Source organism: Ptychodera flava, chromosome 3 (genome assembly GCF_041260155.1).
Source record: "Ptychodera flava strain L36383 chromosome 3, AS_Pfla_20210202, whole genome shotgun sequence".
Classification (NCBI taxonomy): domain Eukaryota; kingdom Metazoa; phylum Hemichordata; class Enteropneusta; family Ptychoderidae; genus Ptychodera; species Ptychodera flava.
In genome coordinates this window covers 1418394-1445217 of record NC_091930.1, presented here as the reverse complement: position 1 = coordinate 1445217, position 26824 = coordinate 1418394, and the positions used below count along the sequence as shown (strand labels likewise).

Here is a 26824-nt window from a genome sequence, read left to right as displayed (position 1 = left end):
CGTAACAGAAAAAAACATGTTTAAAAGTGTCCACGCGTGTGGTAGGATTTTATTGTTATTTATTTAAACATTGTTGCACGAATTTAGATCGCTGATTGTTTGCAAGATGTTAAACTAACACTGTATATTTGTTCATCAAGAATATCTGTCATCACTATGTGGGGCTTAAAGTGACGAAAATACCCAAGCAAGACAACAAAGACACACAAGTTGATATAATATAATAGCAATAACCCCCTTCGCAGTCGGGTATACACTCGATTTTTGTACAATTCGCTCCATATAGCACTCACTTATCGGCTCGTGCTATATGTCGCGCATTGTACCAAAATCTCGTGTATACCCTCCTGCGGCGAGGGTTATTGCTTAATCAACATAGGGCTCTAGATATGAATCAATATCCTATGTGCCACCGCAGTTACGTTTAGCGAAATGTACTTACTTAAACCGACACAAAGTGTCTTGAAATAAATTAGATCATAGCGTAATATTTAATTTTCGTGTTTGCGAGTCCACTGAAATTAAAGTGCATAATACTAACAGCGCCATCAGTGGCATACTGTTAATATCTATGCCCATTGTTACAGTCTTATAAGTTCTTATGTAAACTTTGTGAGCACTAGTAATATTGAATGTTAATATCACACGATGTTTTATCGATATTACAGTTTTCTGATGATTTAAATTGATACAGATGTTTAGTATTCAGTCGTTGTATTGTATGTTTGATACTTACTGAATCCTATATAAATAAGTAATGATAAGCAAAATATGATACAATCGAATGGCAAAATTACATCAACCTGGAACCAATATATTGGAAAATAAATGCATAAATTGTCATATTCTAAAGAATAAACAACGTGAAGATCAACAATGAATTCAAAAATTAGATTAATTCATTGTCAATCAAGAACAGTTTATGTAACATCAAAATACAAAAACAAAACAAAACCAAAAAAAACCCCAAAAAACAAAAACATTTTTGCTCTTTGACACTTCATTGTGAGACTGCACTGTATGCTTTCGTGCCAGACGTTTTAAAACTTTTTGAAAAATATTCTTGGTTTTCATTTTTGTTTTTATATTTCGGGGTAAATGATATATATCTTATATTACAAATGATATGATATGCGCCCTCTCTTCTATTTGAACACGGGAGGAGGTATCAACCTGACTATAGGTACTTGAAATGGTAATGCCTCTTACAATTAAGTAGAATCCTTAAACAAATCGTTCGATGAGAGAGAGAGAGAGAGAGAGAGAGAGAGAGAGAGAGAGAGAGAGAGAGAGAGAGAGAGAGGGGCATTGGCGCAGCGCGTCGCCCGACGAGAAGTGTTTGACGATGCGCGGCGCCAATGTCGAGTACATCATTTTTAAGGTATTCTATTGAAAACAGATTATCGCACATCTTTCCTTTGTGACGCAGTTTATTTTACCATTTAGATGTTCTCATATGCATTAAACTCCTTTATTTACTTTCAAGATTATATTTTATTGTCGCTCCTTAGGTCTACAACAACTTGCTTCAATTCAAGTAAAGCAGTGCAAGCAATTCAAAGTTTTTTGCTCTTGTTCATCTAGTGTAGAAAGCATAAAGTTCTTCACAAATCTATCGATTTTTTTTCATCTGTACTTTGAAATATTTCACTCAATTTTCAAGTCCCCCTCCCCCAATTTGCAATATACCTTCAAGCAGACACTTATCATCACTATGTTTTTATCACCAAAATTAATCATCTTAGCTTCATGGAAATAACTTCAAACTTGACTTAGACAGCAATTTGTCATAATGTACCATACAAAAACACTGTATACTGTCGATATACTGTAGGCTGTAACTTCTTACAAGCTGATTGCCACCCGTTATGAATTTACAAAAAATGAATCCACGTGGCTGACTCTTGACGATTTCACTCATGTGAGCAAAACGTATAACCTCATGACTCTAGGAATTTACTATCTGCGATTAGATTGTAATCAAATCAAAGAAATTTCAAGCCATAGTGTCCTGTCTATTCTATGTTGTCATGAATGGTCGCTGACAATTTTAACGATATCTGCTACCGGCAAATGTGCGTAATATGTCAAGACAAAATATAAGTATCCAATACAAGGATACACTTTTAAATGTGTAGGATACCCTTTGGAAGTAAATTATGGACTCGATCTGCGTTGCCACATAAAGTTGTCTTGCTGACTGGCTTTCCATACTGTCTTGCCCCAGTGAATTACGGATAATATTTTCCCGTTATGCTTGGTGGCATAGCATCAACATATCTTGATTTATCTTTGATGCTATTATTCTGGCTTTGTTGGCATCACTATTTACGGTATCTCTCTACCAATATATTATTTTTTTATGATACCGTGTCTGAAACATGCAGATTTCAAGTAGAGCTACACATGATGCACGAAGATACGAACAATGTAAGTCATTCCGGATTCTAAAGGAAAGCACATTCTTCAAATGCCGATTCATTGACAACTGCTTTCACATTTTTACCTTAAGTTATTCATTGCTATAAATCTGTCATAAACGTTCTTTCAGAAGTTATATAGGTATCAAACAATCATGACAACCATTGTATGTAACCTTGTATAATTTTATCAATAGCACATCCCGTGATAGGTGTACTCACACAAAGGAGACAGTCGCACTCATAGTCGAGCAAACGAAAATACTCATCCTATATGTTATTAGTATTTCCTTTTACTTATATTGATAGAAAACAGTATTTGCATACCAATACAATGAAAATAACATGCATATTAAAACATAAACAAATATATGGCGTGAAAAATGGGAAAATTATTCAAACCGGTTGTATACATTGTACTATGCATGATATTCACTACACATGTTTTAAATATCAACTACTGTCAAAAATACTGCCTTAAAACACTTCAGTCATCTAAAGATGTCATATTTTGCGATTAAAACTTTGATTCTTGTTTGAGCAAGGACACGTTTTCCTATAAACAAAATTTAATGCAACCATCAAAGTGAAATCCATTACTTGAAGCGACAACGGGGTTCGTTGTTTTAATCCGGTTTTTTGAAAATGTATAGCATGGCGAAAGTTATGTTATCACCTATATTAAAGAGAAATGTATATCGGCATTTTTTCCCGCCAAAATATATCAGAATGTCTTACTTTGCTCTCTGTACTGTTCTGTACTTATTTCTACCAATAATTATTGCAAGTCTGTCATAGCATTTATGTATGCGCTGTTCATTAAATGTTAGTCAGAAAATAATGGAAGATAAAAAGTGTTGCACTGATATTTTTCTGATTTACAAATGTGACTGTAAGGAATGACACTCAGAATGTCTTCAAAATGTTTGTTTTATTTAAAAATCGTTAATATACTTCATGAATTATTGCTATTATTTCATACATAAAATTGAGTGCACATTTTGATCAAACTTCAGAAATACATTTTATGCTTTGAAGATTTGATTTTTCAGAGTTTTTCTCACATGTTTCTTAAATACTTTCATTGTTATGACACGTTTTAATTAATCAGGGAAGATGTAGAAATAAAAATCGTAATATTTTAGTTTATTTCAGTTTCTGGTGTATTTAAGTGCTAATTAAATACAACCAGTGTCAACATCACAGACAGGCATAAATCGTTTCATGGCTGTAGTGAGCGTGTATGAGCTTCAAAGGATATAATAGAGAGTCGTTACTCCTTGAAAATGTTCAATGAAAATTCTCATAAACTACATCTTAAGTGAAATGAAGTTCAACTTCTACAACGAAAAATAAAAAAAAACTAATCCCTTTGAATTCTTTGAAAGATTACTTGGCGCTTTATGTTCCATTACACTTTTTTTCGACAACTCAGGGGTATTTTTTGGAGATAAAGCAATATTGAGTAGCTCAGATAATTGTGGAAAAATTTGCATGCGCTAACTTCGATTACTTCTTTAGGATTTTCAAAATCTCTGCAATATTTTTCTCCATGTTATCAATCTTCTGTTCCTGCTTGAGAACTCTTTCTTCGATGTTTCCAACTTTTCGAAGAGCAGCTTCACTCCTGCTAATACTTTCTTTGAGTCCACTGACGTCATCAAGTACTGTTTCCAATCTGGTTTTGAAGAAATGAAAATTTAGCATATGGAAGTAGAATAATACGAAAAATAAGAGCATCATGCTTCTAAAGTAGATTTAGACTGTACCTATGAGGTAATAATTGTAAAAAAGCGCCTTGATCACATGTACATGTGGATATGTTCGCTATATAATAACCCATATATTATTATTATTATTATTATTATTATTATTATTATTATTATTATTATTATTATTACAAGTTTAGGGGCTTATAAGTATTATATAGAAATCTAATAACAGTTCATTGAAGCTGTGGGAATTCTGAAAAAGAGGTGTTGTTTATTTTAATTTTGTCAATAGGGGTGACTTCTAATTGTCGTGCATATATTCTCTCCGCCAGTTAGGTGTTCCTTTTGACATCACTACCCTTATGAATATTCATATACTTGCAAAAAATGACAGTCGCTGTGTCTGGCAGCGCCTGCTCACAGCTGCTGAGCTGCACAGCGTAGGCTTCGAATCACAGGCGTGTTGTTTTCTGGGTAGTTTCTATAAGTGTAGTTCTACGTTTCGACGTTCTCTTCCGTAGCCTAATCACCAAGGTAAGAAACAGAATTATCCGGCCTGCCAAGAAAACTGCACGTTCTTGTCGAAAAATAAACACAAATCCTTCATTGAGTTACCTAGTTAGATGCGGAAGGATCTCGGCTGTCCAAAAAACACACTCATGTCACGATAAAATGAAAACTTTCGAAGAAATCTGCCGCGTTTTGACAACATCGGCGTTTCTGATGGCCACCGTTGTAATAACGCAACTCATTAACATAATGGACGGTGTCTGCACATAAAAACGTGGTGCATCTCAGTCTGATGCCGTTGATGGCGTTGCTCACGGACCAATCAGCGATGCGGACGGCGTACAATTATGATAATGAGTTGCGTTATTACAACGTTGGACGCCAGAAATGCCTAGTTTGTCAAAACACGGTAGATTTCTCCTAAAAGTTGTCATTTTATCGTGACATGAGAGTGTTTTTTTGGACAGTATGAGAGCTTCCGCGTCGAACGAGGTACTGACTGTAGGATTCGGTTTTATATTCGACTAAACGGGCATTTTTCTTGGCAGGCGGATAATTCTGTTTCTTACCTTGGTGATTAGGCTATGGAAGAGAACGTCGAAACGTAGAATAAACTACACTATAGAAAACTACCCAGAAAACGACAGGCCTGTGCATTCGAATGCAGGCCCATCGTGGCAGTCGTGAGGCATGTCGAAAACACAAGGCCACAGCGACTGTGGAGAGTCTATGCTAGTGTAATTGGCCTTGTAAACGTACCTTCAGCGTGGCATTTGTAGTTGTGGCGAAAACCATAAACCCTCTCCCTATGCTGACGTTGTTGGTTTTATTTTGTTCATGTGCATTAACTGTAAGCAATCAAGGAAGTTTTGGGATGGAAATAGAGCAAAGGCATGAGCTTCCATGAGATCTGTGCTACAAATAACTTTACGCATGCGCACTCTTTTGCCAGTGTAATCTGCCAATATGAGCGTGCGCAGTTGAGTGAACGTGCTCATGAATGTGTAGTCTGCACACTACGTCTCGTGTCATTCAGCTTTGCATGTTGACAAAAACTGGAATTACTGCAGAGAATACTTTTCAGGACATCACATGTGAGTCTCTAAGGTAACAAGTAGGACGTTTAGGAAATCTTTTCAGAAAGTTCACGCCGCCTGTGGCCATTTTGTGGAGTATAAGCTTATAGTTATACATACCTGGAGCGTATACAGTATTTCTACTGTACATTGTACATATTGCCGGATAATATGCGATGGAATTTTGCGTTTCACGTTTCAATCATTCAGATGGAAATGCTGCCCTTCTCCAAACTTTGAAAAAAACAGGGTGACAGATTTGGAATGCTAACAATTGTATATCAAGAATGACGTAATTTAATGAGAAGACATTTGTATTCGAGCACGGCTACAGTTTTTGATTCGAGAACTCTCATCATGATGGACCGTGGTTGTATTCAACAATCGAGAGGGCATAGGGTGAGTCGAACTTTTTCCTATGTCCATGTAGTACTTGTGCAAAAATAAGCGAATCCACAGGCCTTTGGCGAATCAATAAATGCGTTTTTCACCAAGCTGAAAGGTTGAAAGATCCGTCCGTCACTTTGGGACGAGCTAGATAAATGCAGTCAAACCCAGCTGGGCAAATAATGTGACTTGTTCTGGAAATTACGAAGACGACGTGCGGTGGAACTTTGCAACAAAGTTTCAATATCTGTACTGACGTACTTGAATGACTTGCACAGGAAACAATGGCCAATAAAAACGCATTCTCGTTGCATTTTGATAATGTATCAATCACAATGACACAGAAATTATGCCTCCTCCCGGCAGAAGGGCCATGGCCAATTTTTAGCCCTGCTAAGTATGTCTCAGTGCTGAAAAGGCCATGTTTTGTCAGGTTGTCACGGCGACTTTCAAAATTTACATACAACTCTGAGAGTGAAACGGGTTATAGGTCACAGACCTTTTGAGTCCCACTGTCGTCCATTATACCTGTTTCCTTGGGTATTAAAGGTGTGCAAGTATACACATCAAAAGACTAGAAAATTCACTTCATGGGCAGAATCTCGTAAAGTAGCCTTTTCTTGTCTGGTTAACGAAAAAAGATACCCCTGATCTAAAATATGCATGGTTTTAAATAAAAAAGCTGTGGTTACTGAAATGGTTACTATGGTAACATTAAACAAAAATGAACATGGAGTTCATACTGTTATAAATACACTTAGGAGAGCATTTGCATAGTAACTGGGATTACTTTTAATGGACTTTGGACAAAAATTGAAATTTTAAACGCAAATAGGGTACTATGGAAAAACAGGGCAGTAAAAATGGATATCATATTTTGTCGTTCTAACCCGAAACAACCCTTTGGTATAATATTTCTGTTGATTACTGGATTTTTACACTGGATATTTGGTCTTTCTAACCCAAATATCCCTGTGATATAACACATTCTGTTGATTCCTGGATTTTAGGTGGAATCTTTGAAAAACTGGTAATTTTAACTCCTGAATGGTTGCCATGGAAACATCTCACATTAAAATGAGTGTAATTCTTTGGTGTTCTAACCAGAAAAACCCCTATTATCAATTTTTACATCAATCAATAGTTCTTTAATAGGAATTCGGGAAAAAGTAACGTTTTCAATCCAATAATAGTTACCATGGCAACTCAAAACATTAAAATAAGTCTGGTTTTTGTGTTCTCTGACCCCAACTCCCCCGCTAGATAATTTTCATATCAATCAAAGTAACTTTTCATGGGATATTAGAAAAACTGAAATTTTCAACCCCTAAAATGGTTACCATGGAAACATGGGCAGTGAAATCGATATCATATTTGGTCTTTTCGACCCAAAATACCCTTATGGTGAAATTTTCACGGAAATTGAACCTATTATTATTCGCGTTATTATTTCTATATAATACTTATATTAATAATAATAATAATAATAATAATAATAATAATAATAATAATAATAATATAAGCTTTGAACTTCAGACTGTTTCACTACCTTTTTTGGTGAAAATAGAAAATTAAAGTTTCCCATAGAATGACATACAAGTAGCTATTATTTCGAAATTTCAAAAATCCGTAAGCTATGCGTAATTTATCACTTTTGTAAAACAATATCTGATACCCTAATTTCTTCTTTGATTTTGAAAGAAATTAGTTGAAATTTCTCTGAAGGTTTGATCCAACGTTTATATCTTTCAGTTTAAAGTTGCATTCTACCTTGATAGGAGACTGTAAAAAGAAAGGACGGGTTATGGAACACACGACATAAGCGCTGTTATGTCATTTCCAGAGTATTTTTTCGCAGTAAACGAAGAGAAAATCATCTTATTCTATCTAGTAATAAATAATTCACTGAAAATACAGAATGTTGACCATTTTAAGATACAGGACAGTAATTTCAGAATACTACAATGCGGAGAAAATTGAATCAGTACACAGCAAGTAAAATAAAAAGGATACCCCTGATTAACTAGATAATCATGTTATTTTGAAAAACACATAATTACATACGTAGAATAATAAACTGAATAAGAGATCTTATCAACATGAGCTAATCCGCCCGATATTTACTTATAAAAGCTACATCTCACAGTTTCGACATCACAGAATGAGGCCAACATCACATCTTGGAACCCAAAAATTTGAAATTTATGTGAAAGATGTTTAAGAGAAGATGTTTTCACAAAATATGCGAAAATTGGTTCTAAAATACACGTAGTATATAAGTTTAATCAGTCATGAAGATATGGATTAGGCAGTCTTCAAGGAATTAGAAACCAAATAAAATGATATCAGACAAGCAATTTCATATTTGAAGAGCTATTGACTTGAACAGCGAAAAAAAAAAAAACTGGTTAGAAAATTGTATTTATAGAAATGTCAAAGAGTTTCTGATAAATTGTATTGGGTAACCTCAAGGAATTTTTATCTGTTCGAATTTAAAATAATTCTTTCTGGAATACTTTTACATGGAAAAGGTGCTTTGATAAAAGGCAGAAGAGAAGAGGATGCCGAATTTTATGACCATTTGATATTACTTAATGATGTCATTCTTAATGTCCCTTGAAACTTGTCAACCAAATTATAAGCCACAGGACAACCTTATTCTGCTCTCAACGTAAACATTTAACTTCAAGTTATTGGCAACCTGTTTCAGAAAATACGACGTTTTCAGGAAAATATGGAAAACACTCAGAAACTACGTTTTTCAAATTTATTCTACCATAAATGCGTTTTTATCAATAGTTCCCAAGGTATTCATGTGCTAAATGCATCCTCAGTTGAACCAGCTCTTTGCGAGAGAAGTTCATTATATAAGAAGTATGGAAAAATGGAAGGATGTTAAAGGATTGCGTTCGTAGAGAATCAATTGCATCCATTACAAACTATCAGACAGCTTAAGGATAGTGGTTGGATTGAGGGCTTGGACGTTGTATGCTTTACCCTTGCTTTATTTCGGCGTGGTTCACGGGCTAGCTGTGGAGGAGCAATCTCATAAAACGGCAATCACATACGTTCGTGTGATGTTCGTCGTGGAATTCGTCGAAAATGCGGTTGCGCTGCGGTTAGGGGTATACCAAGACGAGTGTAGGGACTAGACAAATGACACTGACACTTAAAGGATAACGAAAGAATAAGAACATAATGAATAATGATCTCATAAAATTCAAATGTACCGGTACAGAATTACAATGTCGTTAACAAAAACGTACTATTACTAAATCAAACCTGCTCACTTCAGCACTCAATATGTCTAAATGTTATAAAAAATAAAATATATTTATTCAGAAGTGCAAAATGATATCAAAAACCTGTTAACAATGTTGAGACTATGTACACGTGTAGTATCATTGTTCACTTGTCAATCAGATCGAAGGCTCTGAACTTGTCATACAAACAGTACAGTGTCCGTTGCAGTACACTAGTTATCCAAACGCCTATGTGGTAACGTTAATAACACAGTGACACTAACATTCCATCCAAGGTACACGTGTCTGGAGAAAACGAGCGTAGTGTCGCCTGCCAAAAGTCTCTCCAGGCGTCGTTCAAAAGTTCATAGACAAACGTGTGAAACAATATCGACTTTCACCGATGAGGGCGTTGTCCCAAAAACAACAGTCACGTCGAGTTGCTTCCGAAATTAAACGGGATGAGTCAGAAAGTATCGTCCATCTCAGTAGCGTGTAAATGGGCATAAGAGACGGCAAAGCATGTCTCGGCTATAAACCACAGACATTACACGCAATTCGCTACGTATGAGTTCAACTGGGAAATTCGCTTGTCGACAATGCTCCGCGTTCCTTCAAACGTGAAGTAAAACTCAACAACAAAGCATTGATCAGTTCTGTGAATGAAAAATCACTTACATGGTCGATTAATCATGCTCGTAAAATGATCCGTCCACAGTTTAGACGTTGGCATAGAGTTATGCGGCTTGTTGCATTCCTCACGCCCAGTTTAGAGAACTTCGAATAGCCGTAACGTTATCGAGTCCGATTTTCGTGCGACTTGCATCGACCGATTCGTACTTACATCAGCCTCCAATACGTGAAGCCTCAGCGTTGAGAAACCTGTGCGAGCATCCCTAATCGTCGGATCTCTGCAATCGATATCTCCAAAAATATGGTCGATTTCAGCAATCACCCACGCTTCGTTCAAGTACAGCAGACTTGACATCCAAAGGTGTCGAAGAAATACCTCTTCATACGCCGGGATCTCACGAAGACCAGCTCTAATAATGTCAGTAAACATCCAGCTTCCCTCGCGTCCCTTTTGATGCAATTTCATCACACGATTCCACCGATGGTTCGGATTTTGTGGAGACTTCCACTCACCTTACCGGACACCGGCCATATTCGAAGTCTCCTCATTATCAAGTTTTCCTCGCCGTATTACACCCGCCAAACCTTGGGTAAAATACACGCGCGTCTTCCTTGACTGAACTGATTTAACCTTTCGAGCAGCAAAAAGTCAATAGATAACAATAGAAGAGCTTTCGTACAGAAATCACAAAACCTGAGGTTCAAATATCACATAAGAATACAATCAAAATCCGTGGATTATTTTAATTGCGTAATCACCACAAAAGCAAAAGTCAGTACTTAAAACAATCCATCATAACTATTTGTTGGGTCATCCCACAATGCCTTAAAGGGATCGTATCCTAGTAGCACATGGGATTGTTGATTAATGATTTATGGTTGTGTGTATAGATGAATTGATTGTTAAAAAACTTAAGAGGGACGGTTACTATGTGATTAAAATGAGAAGTTCAGACAAGAAAGTACCTTTTCTCAGTTGAGTCTACGTCTTGTTTGTTTTTCTTGATGAAATAATTCTCTAAGTGTTTCTTCTCAAATCGGTTTAACATCACATCTTCTTCGCTATCCTTAACCAACTCGACACCTGTGGAACATGCAATTACATTTAAAGATCAACATTTTGAAACTCGATCTGCTCGAACCTTTAAACGGTAATATATTATGTTTTCAACGACTACATACGTTTTTATGGATATATATATATATATATATATATATATATATATATATATATATATATATATATATATATATATATATATATATATATATATATATATATATATATTGACACCACAGATCATGTGGTCAGGAAATCAGATATCATGTACGATATGTTATATGAAATTTATACTCTGAGGTCTGATTTATAATCATTTAATCAAGCCCATTACAATAAACAGTTATGTGAGAATTCAGGTCACACCAAAAATAATATGAAAACTTTCATTCATTTGCTTTTATGATATTTTGTCGACTTATACAAGTGTTTTGTAAAATACTGTTACAAGGACTTGGTATTGCACAGTCGTGACTGTGGCAAATATCACTTTAGGAAACTTTTAATTAGAACAAATTTTAACACATATTGATCGAAAAACCAGCGGAGATAAGACAATTCTTTGCCCTTCTTTTGCGACAACATACCTGTTACCGGGAAAGACCATATTCAAAATTCTTAATTGTATACGTTTTGAAAAGGAAAAGTTGTCTAGTAAAGACACGCCCCTTTTACTAAAGATTTTACACTACATAAGCGTATGAAAGCTGCACTGGCGATCACATTAGGTTTCATTCATTTCGGATTCTTTGGCAGTCAATGTATGGTAGTTAAAACTGTCACAGTATGCCAACTTTGACCTTTGGAAGTAATATACTTTATGTGACCGACACAAGCAACACCCCAAATCTAAAAAGGGTCTTAAACGAAATGCATAAAGGCAGAACATTCTTCTACACAAAAGAGTATAATGTTGCTTTATGATCTCCTACACCATTTTAACATTTGTAAATCATAAACGTCGGACATTTTAAAAAAATATTATATTACCATACAGGCAAATAATTAGATGATACACATGGTTAATAATAATTAATGGTGGAACAAGAAATTTGTCTTTTAAATAGGTACCAATTGTAAGGCAACCAAGACTATTATCACATATAAGAGCCGTGATTGACAAATAGATGGAGAGATACTTTGAGGGATATCGATACATTAGACACTTACGGAGAGAGTCCTTGACTTTCTTATTAGACACACCTGTTACCGGAAGAGACCATATTCATAATTAATAATTTGATAATTGATACTTGGAACTATAGATTTTACACTACATAAGACTTTTAAAAAGTCCCTCGCCATCGTATTACGTTTCGTTCATTTCGAACTGTGTGGTGGTCTCGAGCGGCCTGAGTATGGTGAACTCTGAGCTTTAAAAATAATTAACGTTTCATGATCGGCAAAAGCAACACTGCAAAAAATGCACAGAGGCACAATATTCTTCAGTACAAAAGTTAACTTGATGTTGCTTACTGATATCCTATATCAGTTTATCATTTGCGATGATCGTCAAAATGGATCTAAAATAAGATTATATTACATGTACTTACTCTCTTTAATAATTAAACGATATACAATATTGATAATGATGAGTGGTGGGGCCAGAGTAGGTTTGTCGTGATACTCGCTAATTAATCCGAATCGATAAAACTTCCAATATAAGTCTGCGTTGTCTTGCACACTTTGAAATGTATAGCTTTTATAAAAGAGACACAAATAATTCATATTTATTAGCATATGGTTTGTAAATTGACATGTACATCCCATTTTTCATAATTCTCAAATAATTCTCATATTACAAGAACGTTGCAGTGGCTTTCTTGATTTTGCTATCGTATGGTGGAAATAAAAGATGTTTACTTTGTCTACAGCAGCTCTATCAAAGTATCCCAAGCATCTCGACTTTGTTAAATGTTAGAAACGAGGACGTCCGACTGGTGTGCCTAAAACACTTTCCAATATTGGTATCGCCTGTCGATTATCCTAAATTCAGACAAATATCAATCAACGGCACGAACAGATGTAAGTGCCTGTCCTCTACTTTACGGAAGAGCATTTGTGTTTGGCATTCGAGTGATACATTTTGCGAAGTACGTTACCTGAACATGGCGATGAGTAAATTGACGAGTAAGATATTGGAAATCAGCATGTAGATTGCAGTTAGAGTGGGTGCCACCCATTGATGTCCGTCAACTTTAGCGCAAACACTCATTGGTCTGTGATCTTGGGACGAAGTCGTATTTCCAACCAGTTCTTGTTATAGAAATGTTCAATAGGACAAATATAAGTGTTGTGTACGTGGGACATTGTAAGAAACGTTTACGCGTGCGATAATTAATTTCTGCAGCATTTTTCATTATCAAAACATTTCTAAGTAAATATGTTTCGCTCAGATGTTAATTTTCCAACGATAATTTTGTAAGGTACCTTCTGTACGTCAAATAGTAAAAATAGTACTTTTGAATTCTTATATATTTTATCGAGCATTAATAACAAAACTTTTAAAATTTGAAAAAAAAAATAAATACACGTAATGCACAAAAAGAAAAGAATCAATACATATAATTGTGGAAACTTTGAATGAAATAGGTTGTGTACCTTCATCTTCTTCCAGAAACAGCTCGCCATAAAGCCGCCAGTAAGGTTTATATAAAGATCGAAAAATTAAGTTAGAAGAAGGGTCTACGTTTGGATGAATGATAGCCTCGTTAGCAATGCCAAAACTGGCAACGAAAATAGTCAGTATGTACAGGAATAAACGGAGATCCTTCATCTGCAACAGAAATGCAATTAGTCCATATTAATCCATTTCATTATTTTTATAATAACGTATTTTTGTGTAAAGGCGGGAAAGAAACGTGCACAAGTTGTCTATCTTTTCTCACTGAACAGCTATACTTTATATTACATTTAACCTTGTCCTTCATTAACATATCTGTAGTTTCCTTAATAATTGCCCCAAAGGTTTTCTTTCACCTGGTACAGCGATGTATTAATTGCTTCGATAAAGTTTGTGTGCGATGTGTAATAGCGTGTATGTGAGTGCGAGTGCTTCCTGAACTCTACAGCGTGTGGAGAGGTCGCAGTCAAAACAATGATAAAAACTTAAATAGGTTATAGAACCATATTTTGTTAAGGGTAGGAATTCGGCCGACCGGTTTTCACTCTGATGTCTTCCCTAGATGAATAGGTGCTGCACGCTGTGAGTTCGATTCCGATCGAAAATCCATTAAATTATACAGAGGAACAGTCGCTTACCATTCTACTTATCATTATTATCTTAGGTCCAACTCCTTCGAAAACAAAACCCAAGGGCAACAAACGAACAGAAAACAAGATGAAGGTCAGGCTGTACATCACTCTTGCAACGGCAAATCCACAGGGAGGAAGGGCAAAGCGTAGCATTACGGACACTGCAAACATCACATACATAACAAAATCGAATCGGTTCCACACATCAGAAGACCAACTGATTGCTCTTTGTTTCATCGACTTCTGTTTACGGTCGAACAGCTGTTGAAAAAAGTAAAGCAGTGTGAGTTATTCAGAAAGCATATTTTACGACATTCAGTCGCAGTACTTGTCTGAAAATGTGATTTGAAATTCGTGTACTTTATAATTGCTAGACACAATTTTAATGATAGCAAAAAACGTAAAAGCATTACATGACAACTTTGTTCTTGGGTGATTTACTGCAGATGCTGTACATAATCAGGATTTTAAGTGATTTTCTCGGATTCTATGACAATACAATGTCCCAACCTTACTAGACTGGCTACCAGTTGCCTAGCCTTTCTGGCCTTGCAACTTGTGTACCTGCAAACGCCATGCAGTGTTAGAAGCGATCTGGCCGTCTGGTGACATAAGCATATACGTAAGCACATTATACAAGGACTTCGGACTTATGAAGCGATCGGTTTGTCACAAGAAATAATCTTGATTCGTAGGCCATAGTTATCTTAACTTGATTAAGGAGGTTTTGTTGTCTTGATATGATCAGAGATGAGCACTGGCATGCAGAACATGATCAGGAAATTAGACCTGACACGGACATAGCACTCATACTACACAGTGCAGAGGTATCATTGGGCCTCCATCACGGGCATTGTTCTGTTCATACAAGTTTTCAGTCTGACTAAATCAAATAGATAGTTTACCAAGCTTGAAAAACAAGAGTAAAAAGGTTACCGTATCGAACACTAAAACTTCCATTATCAGTGTAATGAAGAATAATGGCAGATATTTCAATGGATGCAACAAGGCCCCTCCACTGTGACGAACTCCCGGGGAAATTCTGCTTACCGTCATGAATAGTTACAACCTCACGTCATTATAGCAACCCAAACCCTTCAAGGTTCACAAGTCTGTAGGACAAGGCGTTCATCCCACCATCTTCTCGACAGCATACCGCTTAGTGCTTTGGTCTACTGATATTTAGTCCTTTAATTTATTATACGTTTTGATACTTTTATGCTCACAGACTTTGAGCAAGTCCAAATCTAAACTTTTCTAAAATAAACTTTTCCTTGAATCGCATTTTCATCTTGATGAAACTTCGGCACTCTAAATATAGCACTAGCCTAAAGAGAAGATTTAGTATGTAAATGACATGCAAAAACTACACACGAACCTGTCTGAATTCTTCAACAACCAAAGTACAGACCCAGAAAATAACAACGCATTCCACTGTACTAGGTGCACCTGCTTCTTCACTTGGTCTCAAATCGGTCAATAGGAAGATGGCATACAGTACCAGCAGTATGATGTATGAGACCTGAATAAAACAAGAAGCCACACAGGTAAGTACAATGTAACTTTCAGGAGTTTACCTTATGAGGAATTTACCTTATCATGGTACAAAAAGTTTTCTTTTTCTTTGACATTGTAATGGTGTAATGTATTGAATGTTTTTAAAAACAAGGTGTTCTCAAGAACAAAATATCGTAAGATATTCATCATCGATAGCTTTGCATATTTGTGTAATGGAGTGTGTTTTCATGACTATTTTTTGCACTTCAACATATCTCTGGACGACGAAGATGTAAATGCAACCACTTTCTTGAAAAAGTATGAAAATATTTACATTCCAACTTTTTCCTAGAGAGAAACTGGCCTCGTTCCCGTGGGATTATTACACATCCACTGATTCTACTGTTCTCGATGTTCATCTACAAATAAGTTCGTTTAACACGCTAAACCAAGTTCCTTGTCGGTGGGTTCTAAAGTAGATGCTCTTGATAAAGTAAAATAAAGGAACGCTGCTCCATACATATGATCTTAAATAATGTTAGGAGTTGTGTGGTTTAGTGTTTTTGGTAAGTCTAATCTAACAGTCCCTTAGTGATTATTTTCGTGTATTCCAGTTGTGTATTGTTTTGTTGTCGAATATTTAGTGTAAGCACAGAAAATGAATACAATGTAATCATTTGCGCTTACGTTTCGGAATCCTGAGTAGTTCGTACATCAGTCACTTGAGTTTGTGTATCTTTTGGTTTGTGTTTGATCGTTGTATTCTTCTAACAGTATTGATAGAATGTCTGTTTCAATAAGTTATTGCTTGTGTTGAAGACGCTGTCACTGCGTCACTAATGTGTCTTGATTGTTTTTGCACGGAAGCATTTTGTTTTTTCTCGTTGGCCACGATATGAAATATTACAATTAGTAAAATGAGGGCACGCGGTACTCACATCGGCTATTAAATTGTGTCAGGAGCATTGGTTTAATGCATTGTGGTGTGACCTGATTGATTACTCGTTCAGTGACTATTTTTGTATTAAATATTCTGGCTTCGTCTCACCATAGCTAAATTCTAAATAGCAGACATGCAACACAGTGCACAAGAAGCGAAATGTTGAACATGAATGTGGGACCCTTTTCTTATTTCACTTTACCAAGTCTAAGTACAGTAGACTGCAGGAAATGTTGGTGCTTGCACTTCCAAGCCAAGCGTCATTCTCTAGTCGTATTGCGGGGTAGAAAAAATTACAACGCTTTTCAGAGGGTTGATAAAACGAGCGAAGTTTGGATTTCTCACTGCACCATTGTTCTCATCAGGTTCGTTGGCGCTAAATCTCGATTGCCATAACTTTTGCTGACATACTCTATGCCTCGTAGCTTGTAATGCGGGTTCACGATGCAAATTGATTTGCTAGGAAAAGGAAAGTCTATTATAAATATTTACCCTAACAAAGACTTCAAGTGTATTCAACAATTTCGTCAGCAAAAAGGTATCGAGAGTTACTAATCTAATATAAGTGCCAAACTGTAATTTTCCACGTGTCAGTAGTTGGATAGATGAGAAGTACTGTAAACTCATGAATATTAGTAGACATGACCAGTTGTCTCTTTAAGCTGTGATAGCGACATCTGACCACGTCTAGATCTATGAGGGTAGAAAGCTGGCATGTACGGAAGTGATGTTCAATCCTTATGTTCTTACCAAACTATATACAAATTTGGTGATTGGTGCAGTGTAGAAGTATTTCATTCCCTCCCGAACGGTTACGTCTTTGTTAAGCAAAGCTGATCGCCTCATTGCAGGTTCCACACCAGGGCAGCCTGATGTCTGTCTGAACCAGTAGTTTGCTAATCTCCCCTCCGGTAGTTTATCTCCTCCATGATCTTCTTTCTTGTTCTTTTTCGTCACACGATATGACATAATTGGAAACATTGGTAAAATAATTCCAACGAAAAACTGTTTGAAAGAGAAAGGAAAACATACATATATATATATATATATATATATATATATATATATATATATATATATATATATATATATATATATATATATATATATATATACATATATATAAACAAAACATATGCCCCACTAAAAAGTCGTACTCAATGCACTTAGTATTTTGATGGTCAGTTAAATTCGACCCGTTCACATTTATCGTGAAGGAGAAGAGACATTTATTCCTGCGCGTTTGGTCGAATAATTAAGGGCTAACACTAAATGATCTCATATATTGCATACCGGCAACAAAGGAAGAAAGAAATGTTTATTTAAATTGTACTAGCAGGATACCTTGTTTTCGCTTCCATAATTTAATAATAAGGGACTTCGAAACCGTTGGTCCGAAACCCTCTTGAGACTGTTCTGTTTTTTAGAGTTCCAAGACCTTTGTCTCGAAACCGTATCGTAATCGCACTGTTTTTTATTACTATTCCTGCCATGGTTTTATCTCGCATTGAAACACCGTTGTACCAAATTCGTTCTAATTTGGCACATGGGTAAAACTCACGGGACATATTTTTTACGTTTCCATGCCAACTGGTCATATGACCCGACAGCAATCATCAATTTAAACTTTTAAATTTTCAAATCTATCTCATTTGCATAAATATACATCAATCAAAATTCCGTGAGGTCATTTTGTAGACCATGTAGCCAGGCTCCTTCATCCCATATCTCAAGGTCGTAGGTCCTGCCAATTTTGAGTAGAAGACTTTTAAAGCATTACTTTTAATATTTACTTATGACCTATGACCTTCCCTATACCTAAGCGGCTCAGCTATGGGAAAGACTTATTCTGGCCTATGTAAGAGCCTCAGATGGCTATTGTCTCTTCAACATCAATCAGTAGAAGACAAATTGAACAACAAACTTTTGGCAGTGCCCCTTGACTTTTGAACTTGGCATCATTATGCTATGCATTAATTATGTACATACGTAATTCAGATATTATTAATAGAGCTATAGGTCTGAATTTTGGTAAATAGGGATACCTATGGAACAAAATTATTTTGACAAAATGTCATGTGACATTGATGACCTTTGACCTCAAATATAAATATATGTCCATAACTCAGTAACCACAAGTCCTACAACCTTCCTTTTTGGTATGATGGGAGACCTTATGACGCCACATCTGTACCTCATTAATCATGGACATATATAATTCTCGGCTAGCAAATAGTGCTTGTAGTCTGTATTTTGATATGTACGGATAATTCTGCGGTACAATTTTTTTGAGAAAATGTCATGTGAACTTGATGACCTTTGAGCTCAAACATTTATTTATTTTTCTCAGTAAGAACAAGTACTACACCCTTCATGTTTGGTGTAATGGGAGACGTTACGACACCACATCATGTACCTCATTAATTATGCACATATCTCATTCTCGGCTAGCCAATATAGCTAGATGCCTGATTTTTGTATTTAGGGATATGTATGGGATATAATTTTTTGACAAAATGTCACTTGACCTCGATGACCTCTTACCTCAAATATTCATATATGTCTATAACACAGTAACCACAAGTGCTACACCCTTCATATTTTGCATAATGGGAGATGTCATAATGTTACATCCTGTACCTCATTAATTATGCACATATCTGATTCTGGGCAAGCCATTAGAGGTAGATGTCTGATTTTGGTACAAAGAAATAACTATCAGATACAATTTTTGGGCAACATTTTATGTAACCTCGATGACCTTTGACCTAATATAGAAATATATCCTGATAAGTCAGTAACAGCAAGTGCTACACCCTTCATATTTGGTACGATATTAGACTTTATGACAACACATCTTTTACCTCATTAGTGATGAGCATATGTAATTCTTAGCCGTCCAATAGAAAATATCGACTTAACAAGTATGTCCATGGCTTATCAGCTATGTGCGTATCTAACGCTTTTTTGATCAAGTGCAGTGAGATTTGTTGAAACCCGGTCATTGCTGCTTGAAGCTATATTTTATTATTATCATTCTGTCGCACTTTTTCAACTTAGAGCAAAACCGTTGAAGCTAGAGACTTCAACATTTGGCACATTGGTAGATATCTGCGAAAGTCAATTTTTGATCACTTGACCATAACAATTGGTCACGTGATCTGGCGGCATTTTTGAATTTAAACCTTAAAATTGACTTCATTTGCATAAACAATTGATAAATATAAATTCGGTTAAGGTTACTTTTTAGACCATCAAGATATACTCCTTCATACCAATTATGAAGGTCTCAGGCCCTGTTTATTTTGAGGAAAAGATTTTTAAAGTATTATTTTTCTTATTTGCTATTACCTTTGTCCTGCGCTATACCTATGACGCTATGCTATGTCAATGGCTCATTGTGGCCTATGTAAGAGATCGAAAGGGCTTATGTCTGTTGATCAATGACTATTTTGGGACAAAATTGCACACCAAAATTTTTGGGATGTACCCATGACCTTTGACTTCAGCATCATCCCGCAAATATGCACATGTGTAATTCTGGATCACTACAAAAAGCAAGAGGTCTGATTTTTTGGTATTTAGGGGTAAGTCAGGGAACAAACTTTTTTGACAAAGTGTCACTTGACAAACAACATTCTCACCTCATTAACTATGCGCATACCTTGTTCTGGGCTATCCAATTGATTTTGTGGTATAATTTTTGGTATGTAGGGATAACTATGAAATACAATTTTTGACAAATGCCATGAGACCTCGATGACCTTTTATTACCTCAATTATGCATATATGTTCATAACTCAGTAGCCACAAGTGCTACACCCTTCATATTTGGTATGATGAGACACCTTATGACGCTGCATCATGCACCTCATTAATTATATGCATAACTTATTCTGCGCAAGCTAATAAACTACAGCTGTGAGTTTTGGTACATAGGGATAACTATGGGATAAAACCTTTTGTCAAAGTGTCACGTGTGCGTGATTACCTTTGATCTGGATAAATACACCCATGGCCTTTCGTGGTTTTGAATATATTTTCCTCTTATTGCACCTTTGCACCGAAATGTCTCGAAATCCGGTCATTGCTGCTTTGCAACTATATTTCAATTTTTAATTCGTTACTTACATTACTGGTACTTTCCATTTGGTATCAGTTTTTATGGTTAAATTTACTTCCGTTTCCAAAATTTAAATCGTTGATATTTTAACTTTCGTTTCCAAATATTTGATATAAATCAGTACTTAACGTAATGATGATGCCATTTACTTGAATGCACAACACACGATGGCTAACATTTTGATGTTGTAATCATTACTTCTCTGTCACATGATTAGTTTTCGAAAATGACGAGAAATCTAAACTAATGATGAACCATTTGAATTTACATGCCACTTATGACAATGTTATACATTTTTTCAGTCTTTCATAGGTCTCATTACGGTAGAACGCACCTCGGGGACAGAAATTCAGTCCTTCAAATTTTATCAATTGTCTTCTGACCTACCACTTAAGGGGGCTCATTTTGAAGCTCTTGGCGAAAGAAAAGTTTTCACCGTCTTAGTTTTTCGAAAATCGAAAATTTTATTTTTTCTCATAGAATTAACACAAGGATGGCGGCCATTTTGGATTTCAAATCTCGAGAAATCGCAAGTCATTTGTCTCTCTATTACAAAAGTTTGCACGGTGACCCCTGATTTTTATTCTTGATTTGGTAAGAGAATGGTTGAAAGTTTCACTAAGGAAAGTTTGAGCAAAAGTTTAAGTCTTTCACTTTCGAGGTGCATATTACCTTAAAAGGAAACTTATGGAGAATTTAGGATATTTTTTAGATTGGTTTATACACATTTGCAGCCGTTGGGGCTTTAATCAACAGAAAGTTTGTACTTGAAGTAATTTAATACCATTATACACCTGCATCTGTGAGCTATTGAGTTTCGTGGTGAAGTAGTTTTTCAGTATCACAGGACGCGGGGTCCAATAATTTTAATGCGGAGTACAATAATGTTAGGTGTTACGGGACGCTATTTGACAGTTGACCTCATAAAACCTTTAATTCAGAAGGGGAAAACCAAGAGAAGAGTTTACATTTTTTACAGAAAATATTAATCTAAGCATTCAGTATGTCGTAATGATCAGTTGAAAACCAGTGAATTTGTGAACTTACACGATGTTATAAATATTTCATTTACATTTTGACCATGGGCTATGCAACAAAATAATGTCAACTTTAGGATCCCCTCACTGAAAGTTTTGGACGTGTGTCTCAAGTAGTTGTATGTTTCTACTATGTGAGTCATAAAAAAACCCTGTAATATACTCATGTTCCAGCTAAAAAGAGTGCTGGCTAGCCATCCAAAATACCAAGTAGCGAGACATTGTAGGGCTGCAACGGCTGAACAATCAATTCAGTAGCGTGAGCACGTGTGTGCATACAAGTTTGTTGAACAGGGAAGCCTAGTGCCAGAAGGTTGAACATGCTAAAATGTTCTAACACACTAACACACTAACACACATATAATATATTAATACTGAAAAGCGTTTTGCTTCTGAATGCAGGCAAAGTATACCGTTCAAAGTATATGCATTACCACCTGCTACAAAAATCGAAACCGTCCAATTCTCGCCAAATCATTAAAGCTGATGATTGCTTAGCGCATGAATCAGCCTGTAGAGTAACCAATATATATATATATATATATATATATATATATATATATATATATATATATATATTAGCGATTTGCCTACAGTTTAACATATTGAGTAAGTATTCAAAAATGTGATTCAGTGAGCATCTTCGGTTGCCCTACTAATTGCTTTCCATTGTTTTGTTAAAAGTGCTTCGTGTACCAATAACTTAAGGAAAATATTTTCTTTGATTGAATTAAAACGCGTAACGATTTGTATAATATAGAAATTACTTACAGTCAACCACTGTTTCCAGGAATATATCAATAAATTACCCATCCAGACATCATAGAGTTTCCTTTGGCAACAATCGCATTTCATAAAATTCATGAGATTCGCCGAATATGCAATGGACAAGCATGTTGTATTACCCCATTCAGGCAGAGTGCGCACCAATATCAACTTCGACTTCTCTGTGTCAGCCTTATAACAACTCTCTAATAAGTGAATGGCCAAATCTTCAAACTTTCTGATAAAAATATGCAGAAAAATCAATGATTAGTTGGGACAGGAATTAAAAAAACATTATTTTCTTATTATTTTATTTAGTTTTGACTTCATTTGTGCAACATGGATATTTGTTAACTGTATTCTTTCATCCTTATCTTCATAAACAACGAAATAAAACATATATTATATATAAAACATAAATTATTGCATTATAATTATAGTGGAGTGCTACGATCATCGAATTAAATTATTTCTGTCAATCATGGCGAAACCGTCTGTAAAGGGAAAAACATTATCATGATTGTTTACTGTTGTTCCGTATATAGATCAGCTCATAACGACGGTATTACCTGCAAATGCAGTACAGGAAAACCAAATAGGAAAGCCACAGCAAAAGGAGTGCAGTGATACAATTCTTTGAGCTGCAGATATGTGAACAAACACTCCGAAGGTTAACAGTGATATGGTTTTGGCAGAAAAGCACGTTTTTTTTTCAAGATATTTGGCTAACCTGTGCTCACTACATATTACGTGATATCAGGATGGAACCTATGATTAATAATTAATGATGCGAATGTTTCTAGTTCCACATTAATATATATTCACGTAACTTTCGCAGAAACGGTTGTAACTGACTTTCTACGATTACCCACTCGGCATGTTTCTTTAGGGAAGATTGTACTCTGAGGTCCTTAATCTTCTCTGCATAGACAGCCAAGGCTCGGAATATCCTACTGGCGATCAAAGCTGCACCTGTGACAACATAATATGATATATAAATGCCATTTATGACGAGTTTAGTTTCAAAATACGGGTAGTTTACAATCGGGTTCGAACCCACAACATACGGCATCAGTCGCCTAGCGGAGAGGCGACAGAGAGAACCGCACGTCTAAATCCCCACTCATATCAACGTCAGTAAACGCGTTGATTGACGAAGGCAATGAATTAAATTCATCAAAACCTGTTTGCGGAAAGATATTACGATACAATCCGTTGCGACTTGTAGGCTGGACAGTTTTAGCTAGCTCGTTAACCAAGTTAATTGCAAAATTCTTCTAACCGTTAGATATTCGGAGATAATCCACTAAAATTAACTTTATGACAAGGCGTTCGGAAGACAAACATTTAAAATGTCAGCTTGATTGGGAAACGAGGTTATTTGAGGTTACGAGAATATTTGTTAAAGGTATACTGTCACCTGTTCCACCTGTTCCAATTTTGCTACAGTTACCCAGGAAAGAGAAAATCTAACCAATCACAGATTTTAAGCGGGTGGCCGCCTTTTAAAAACAGCGCCCTCAGATTGGCATTTTGAATACCAAGGAACGCCCCTTTGACCATATATGGGCATATTTAGATTACAGGTGACTGTATACCTTTAAAGACGTGTGTAGACAGAAAGTATTCGATAAAACGTGCTCAAATTACAAAACACCGTACCATATTACCTTTGGCCTACAAAGTCTTTTCGCAATAAAGTTCAATAAAGCTCAATAAAGTGTATCACTATTTTTATGAAGGTTTTCCTCACCAGTAAACCTTGTCGTTCTAGGCTTACTTGGATGAATCATTTATCTTCAAGTTATCCTCTAATGATTTTGACGACTATTGTGTAATTAAAAGAAATTTGTTCACTTCAGGTTCGATGTATCATGTTCGTTCTCTCGCATGCATGGATTATGTTTCAAGATATTTTCTTCCAAAGACGAAAGACAAGCAGGCTTTGTTGCCTTGAATTGCGTGTATTAAACATTACCGGAAAATAAATCAAGGGGACAAGGCTTTCGGACTCAATATTTTTTACAATTATATTTTGTTGACGTTTTGACTGAGGTGTCGAAGCTTTGTCAAGTCTGTTGAATGAATCATTTTTTATTTTCTTGTCTTTTTGAGCTTTCTGTTTCGAGGCGAGTATTGCTATGTGCATTCCCTTGTAGAACAGAAAAAAGAGCAAAACCAACCTATATTGCCAGTTGCCAGTCTTTTCCAGAACAAAATGGCCAGGTCCTTTCTATTTAGCAAAACTGCCCACAGGAATAAGTGTTTGTCTTGATCGGATTTCTCTTTGTCTGGCTCATTGAGGTCACCATATTCGTTGTTTGTTAGCTTCAGGAACAAAGAATTAACGTCTTTGAACGCGACACTCTGAAAATACATTAAAAGGGTGCAATTTATGTTACAAGGTTATATAAAAAGCAAATAGATTTGTCAAGATGCTTCGAGTGTAAATTCTGATAAGTCGGCACAGCCAAAGAATCCAGCTGCAACCTATATAATGATGTAAATTGTGAAATGGTTATTATTATTATTATTATTATTATTATATATATTATTTTTGTACAATCACATTATTTTTCTCACTTTTATAGAAGTTAGTATTTTTCAGTAATAGCATTCAGTCTTTGTAATTTACAATTTTAGACCTTTACACATATTCCCGTTAGCCGTGCTCTTTTTTTTTCAATGAAAAACAATACTAATCTTTGACATTAAATGTTAGTAGAGAATTGCGTATTATATCACAACCCTCTCAAGAAAAACATGTTTGATTTTACAAGCAAAATCCTGAAGAAAAACAACATATCTCCAAAAGCAGGCTAACTTTATTACATGAGAAAACCTCTTACCACAAAATCTGTTGCCAGACATTCCTTATAATGACAATACAGAAGTGTAGACAATGTTTGCTATCCAATAAACACCCTGTGTTTTTTGTAAATAAACAAGCGTGTTTACACATTTGCACACAGGGGAGTGGTAACAGCCAGAATAACTTAACAATGACAAAACGAGTGCATTTAATCAGGTGTAAAATGGTTGGTCTAGCTACTGTTGGTACACATGCCCCTTGACGCTTCAAGCTCTGTCTCGTTGAAGATGTTTATTTCTTAGGTCAAGAAATCACTCAATTTAGGTAGAATCCTGTCTCTATTTTGACTATTTCTGATATATATATATATATATATATATATATATATATATATATATATATATATATATATATATATATATATATATATATATATATATATATCACATACATAGACCCAGTTATCCCTATAGTGTGACATCACACTATAGGTATACGGTTTACAGGATTTCCGTATACCCCTACTTCTGACGTCAGAAGTAGGGGTATACGGGTCGGCACTTTTTTTCTACTGAAACTGTTTGTAAGCATTCTCGTGCAGATGAAAATTGAGTGGGCACAAAGGTGTTTACTGAAAAATGCGGTAAAGGTAATAAATAGCGAAAACGTCAAGGCTTTTGGTAGCAATTGTGAAAGTTTGTCTCTTTTTTTTTCTACTATGCGAAAACGACAGCGTTCACTGTCGTCTGCTCCCTACGTTTTGCTACTATACCACTGTACTGTGCTATCTCGTCACGAGCCGTAACAGCCGAGTCATCGCTCAAATCGACCAATTTATCACGAACAAGAATCAACATATAATATGATGTATCAAAATCAACATCTCATCCTGTCAGGTGACGGGTTAATTTTTAGCATCGGCAAAGTGTTGTATTGCTGTTGAACTTCTGCGGTAGGCTGTAATAAAGCGAGAATGTTTACTGCAGTAACGTACGGCAAACGCGGTTTTCAGAAGCTTGTGCCACTTCGTCGACAGCTCGATAGGAGCCGCGGCCACAATGAAGTGTTTTCATAAGACACCAGTAAAATCGAGATCGAATGAACATTACATGCCAAATGTTAAAAGTTTCTTTTTGCGCTTTGTTTACTGTGATTGTTTATGATTTTAGTTTCATTCATAATTACAACGAACGATGATACACTTTTCCTCTCATTTCAAACAACGTCCAAGGCTTTGAGATATGCGAACGTACGATCTTCATAGGGCATCGTACTCCTCCAGTCCTCGCCAGTTTCGAGCAATATAACTTTCCTAGGTACAGTGTGGTTGCATAAATGACCAACAAGAACGATGT

The 26824-nt window shown here is 35.8% G+C and overlaps 2 long non-coding RNA genes across 2 annotated transcripts; both read right to left on the bottom strand.

Moving 5' to 3' along the window:
- Positions 1 to 13647: 13647 nt before the first annotated feature.
- On the bottom strand, positions 13648 to 17731 carry LOC139124534 (uncharacterized). Its single transcript, XR_011549946.1, has 4 exons — positions 17483 to 17731; positions 15674 to 15817; positions 14302 to 14556; positions 13648 to 13816 (listed from the first exon to the last, which is right to left on the bottom strand). It is a non-coding gene; the product is annotated as an uncharacterized lncRNA (long non-coding RNA).
- A 4938-nt stretch (positions 17732 to 22669) lies between these two features.
- On the bottom strand, positions 22670 to 25018 carry LOC139124529 (uncharacterized). Its single transcript, XR_011549945.1, has 3 exons — positions 24841 to 25018; positions 23530 to 23629; positions 22670 to 22895 (listed from the first exon to the last, which is right to left on the bottom strand). It is a non-coding gene; the product is annotated as an uncharacterized lncRNA (long non-coding RNA).
- Between the last annotated feature and the right edge of the window lie 1806 nt (positions 25019 to 26824).